Source organism: Triticum dicoccoides, chromosome 7B, assembly GCF_002162155.2.
Source record: "Triticum dicoccoides isolate Atlit2015 ecotype Zavitan chromosome 7B, WEW_v2.0, whole genome shotgun sequence".
Classification (NCBI taxonomy): domain Eukaryota; kingdom Viridiplantae; phylum Streptophyta; class Magnoliopsida; order Poales; family Poaceae; genus Triticum; species Triticum dicoccoides.
The window spans coordinates 616,513,977-616,518,962 of NC_041393.1; the positions used below are offsets into that span (position 1 = coordinate 616,513,977).

Genomic DNA, 4,986 nt, shown 5'->3' on the forward strand with positions numbered 1-4,986 from the left:
TGAATGTGAAGCTGATGAACCACTAGCAACAGAAGAAATTCCTGTTCCGCCTCCTCTGTTGTTGCTCGAATTTGAGCAACATGGACCACATCCTTCGATGCCTCAGCAACAAGGCCATCAAACTCAAACAAATGAAGTACAATTTCGAGGGATTGAATTCTTGCAGCGGGATCCAGCACTACGTCCACAGATTTGGCAATATCCACCTAATCAAAGAGATGATGTGCGGCGAGCGTATTTGAAGCTTGGTATTATGCAGCCCCGCTTGAAGGATTACAAAGCTTACGGTCCAGAAGGTCGCAAACGACGCTTTAAATATGACTGGTTCAAGGATTTCCCATCATGGTTGGAGTACTCGGAGGACAGTCATCGTGCATATTGCTTCTATTGTTTCTTGTTCAGCAACAATAAAAACAAGCGAGGTGGTTCAGATGTCTTTACAGTGCGAGGATTTGTAAATTGGAAGAAGGTCATGATGGAAAGAAATGTGCATTCTTAAACCATATAGGTTCTGAACCTTGCTCTGTACATAATAATGCAACCAAAGCATATCATGACTTCTTGAATCAGCAAGGCCATTTAGGAAATGTTGTAGCAGTGGGCAACGAGAGGAAGACAGAAAGAAACCAGCTGAGGGTGAAAGTATCAATTGCAGCTGTTAAGTGGTTGACATCACAATCTTGTGCATTTAGAGGCCATGATGAAACACCAGAGTCAAAGAACAGAGGGAACTTTATTGAACTATTAAAGCTCCTTGCAGAATTCAATCCTGAGATTGCTGAAGTTATTTTGGAGAATGCTCCATACAGTTCAAAGTACACATCACATGAAATCCAACAAGAGATATTGGGTATTTATGCATTTAAAGTTAGGAAACATATCCGTGAAGAGATTGGGAATTCTAAGTTTTCTATTCTAGTGGACGAGACATGTGATGTAGCAAAAAGAGAGCAGATGGCATTGGTTCTCAGATTCGTTGATGAAGATCGTATATTGCAAGAGCGGTTCTTTGACTTGATACATGTGACGAACACCAAAGCCGCAACACTTAAAGAGGTATTGAGTTCTTTGTTATCCAAACATGCTTTTGATGTTCAGAACCTTCGTGGGCAGGGGTACGATGGGGCTAGTAATATGAGGGGGGAGTTCAATGGTTTGCAAGCTCTTTTTCTTAGAGAATGCCCGTATGCGTACTATGTCCACTGCTATGCTCATCGTTTGCAACTTGCGCTAGTGGCTGCATCAAAGGAAGTGGTCTCTATTGCGCAATTCTTCCAGAAACTTCTTTTTATTGTAAACACTGTTGACTCCTCCGCAAAGCGCCATGATGAGCTTCATGATGCCCAGTTGGAGGAACTAGCTCGGTTACTAGCTATTGATGACATTGAAACTGGAAAAGGGGGAAATCAAATCTGCACACTAAAACGACCTGGAGACACTAGATGGGGGTCTCACTTAGGTTCTATATCAAGCCTAAAGAAAATGTTTAATGCAGTAAATTCAGTACTTCAAAATATAGCATCCGATGGGTCAGCTGGCTCAATTCGTGCAGATGGAGACACTGCTTTTAGCTACTTGTCCTCTTTTGAGTTCATATTTATCTTATGTCTGATGGAAGAAATATTGGAGATAACTGAAGATCTTGGTCAAGCTTTGCAAAAGAAATCACAGGACATAGTAAATGCCATGCGCCTAGTGTTTACAACAAAGGTTCTTCTTGATGAAATGAGATCAGATGATGGTTGGGAAGCCTTTTTTGATAGGGTGTTGAGTTCTGTGTAAATCATTCCATTGATATTCCAGATCTGGGGGAAACTTACATTATGCGTGGTGGTCGTGCTCGTCGCCAACCAGACCGTTTTACGAAGGAACATTATTTCCGGGTGGAAGTATTTCGTGCAACACTTGATACTCAGCTACATGAATTAGAATTCAGGTTCAATGACAAGGTACTGGATCTTTTGACCACAAGTACTACTCTGATCCCCAAAAATAAATTCAGATCTTTCAAAGCTGATGATATTTGCGAGTTGGTGAAGAAATATTATCCAGCAGATTTCACTCAACAGGAAATCTATGGATTGGAGCAACAACTAAAACACTTTGTTGTGGACGCCTCCAATGATAAGGAGTTGAAAAATGTGTCAACCTTAACAAATCTTTGTCGATATCTCTTTGAGTCAGGGAGGCATTCTATCTACAATTTGGTTGATCGATTGTTGCGATTGCTTCTAACTCTTCCAGTTTCTACAGCAAGTGCCGAGCGAGCATTCTCTACTTTGAAGATCATCAAGACAAGGCTACGTAATACTATGGAAGATGATTATCTAGCCAATAGCTTGCTAGTAAACATAGAGAGTGAAATTGTGGAGAAGTACAGCTATGAAGATGTTCTTGTGCACTTTAAGGGTGTAAAGAAACGAAGGGCTGATCTGTAGTGAACTGGATGCTCCATGGTTAAATAGTATTTTGGGTATAGTTTCTTTTGTTCTGGAGCTGGTCAATAGTAAACTGAATGTTCCACGGTTAAATAGCACTTTGTAGTGAACCGAATTCTCTACTGATTAGAAATGTATTTTGTAAGCTAATCTGGAGAAGATCAATATAATTATCTAAGTTACTTGATATTTGCAACATCTAACTTGTTGAATACGTATGATTTCGTTTTTTTTTTTACAGCTTCGCCCCTCCAAAGATTTCTTTCAAGCTCCGCCACTGCACTACAGCCCGTTCGTGCTCGACGGCGGCAGCCGTATCGGTTTCCACCGCCAGCTAATCAAGAAGGAGAATACTACCGCTCAGAAGAACTTCAGCAAGCTGCAGAGCTCGGCGACGCACAAGGACGTCGGGATCTACCGGATGGCCGGCGTGTTCCCAAGCATCCACATGGCGGGCACCAAGATCACCTACGTGGACAACGAGTTCAAAACCGTGTGGGTCGCCGACGATGGACACGAGCCGCAAGAATCCCATACGGTACGTCAAAGAGCTATTCTCCTAATTGTTGGTTCATCAAATCAAATAGTATATATCTCTAGCTATCTACAGGATGATCACTCACATAGATACAATTTACGTAAGGTTTAGTAGATGAATTATGCTAGGTCTAGCATTTTCGGATCCAATTAATACAACGCTCGTATGTATGAGCAGGACAGGAGCAACAACAACATCTTGTCCACAACGTGGAACCAAGGCAAGGACGAGGAAACGGGCAAGTTAAAGGACATCGTCTACTTCTGCGTGGGCACGGCCTTCGGCACCGGCCCAATACAGATCTATGCCCTCGAAGACGCCTCCAATCCCTCACACAATGAACGGACCATGAGGCGCCTCACCAAGGGCAATTTCAACAACGCCTTCCCCTCGAGCAACCGGGATGGGAGCAAGTTCGTGTTCCGGTCGACGCGCGACAGATCCGGTAAGCCGGAGGACGCCAAGTACAAGAACCTCTACATCATGGAGGACGCGGTATACGGGGAGTGGAGTGAAGATGAAGAAGGCACGGCAGTGAGGCAGCTCACTAACGGGCCCTGGATCGACAGTCACTGCACCTGGTCGCCCACTGATGACTGGATCGTCTTCTCCTCCTCCCGCGACAGGGCGGCTGGCGCGCCAGAGAGGGACATCCTCGACGCCGGCTGCTTCTCCATCTTTCTCGTCAAAGCCACCGACCCCAGTGTGTTGGTGCGGGTCATGCACAGCGCCGACTCCCTGGCCGGCCATGTCTGCCACCCCGTCTTCAGCCCCTTCAAGGACAGCATCGTCATCACCTCCGACGTCGCCGGCGTCTCGGCCGACCCGGTCTCTCTGCCCATCTTCATCCACTCCGTCAGGCCCTACGGCGACATCTTCACCATCAAACTCCGAGACAAGAAGGACATCATGAAGAACAAGGACATCATGGAGTTCGACCGCATCACACACACCCGCTACGAGTACTCCACGCCCACCTGGACGACCTATTTGGGTGACGACCCCAACAACAAGTGGAAAACGGCCGGTAGCGGTGCAGCGGAGTGCCCCGCCGGGAGGTGCTAGTTTATTTCCCTTTCCATTTCATGCATCTCATTTCAGATCGACTTTCATCGATCCATCCGACGACCGACAATAAACTCGCGCAGCGCGCGGCACCTACCAAGCTTAGTTTGTTTCATATTTTTTTGCATTCCCAATTTGTTTCCATCAGGAAAAGTAGCGTCATCCAGTCATATGTGTAGCTTCTACTAACTAGCCTACAAAAACGTCTTATATTTTGTGACGAAGGTAGTAGCATATACACATTACACACTTCCGTTAATTTGTACTCCACTACTATTCATGTTACACTTACTCTCTGTGTCACCCCTATATAGTAATAGTACTAGTGCTGCTGTTCTATTCTGTTTTTCATCATAAAATAAAGATGTGACCATTGTTGTTGTTCGTGTTGGTGTTGGTGTTGGCGTGCTTAATAATTTGAATCTGTTATATCTTTTGAATCAAAAATCCAATTTATGTTTTGTTTGCATATTTGTGTTTCTTGCCACTAGGGCTTTCGAACAAGACCACTCTTGAATAGGTTTTTACAAGTTTCAAAACTTCATCAGGTTTTAAATGCTAAAACTCTCTCGAACAGTCTCTAGCCCCACTTTATAAATAAAGTAAAAACCAAATTACCCGACCGAACGATACAAGGCACTGAGCGAGCTCTCTTACACAACAGATATCTGGATAACCGGACAACATAAACTCAGGCGACTACGTTGCCGAAATGTAACACAGGTAGGCTTGAAAAGACGTCACGACACGGCCTAAGACACCTGTCGGCTGATGATCGTCGAGATCGGAGCTAAGATGCTGGTCTTGAATGCTCCAAACGCTTCACACATGTGACAAGGAATTTAACCAAGTTCTGACCATCGTAGCAATGAAGCACCCTACTCCTCCTTTAATGTATTTTTCTATGTATTCCTCTCTTTTCTCCAACCCTTTACAAATGACGCC

The 4,986-nt window shown here is 44.5% G+C and overlaps 1 pseudogene; it reads left to right on the forward strand.

Moving 5' to 3' along the window:
* Positions 1 to 4,406, forward strand: part of LOC119340804 — a 6,499-nt pseudogene extending 2,093 nt beyond the window's left edge.
* Positions 4,407 to 4,986: the final 580 nt, after the last annotated feature.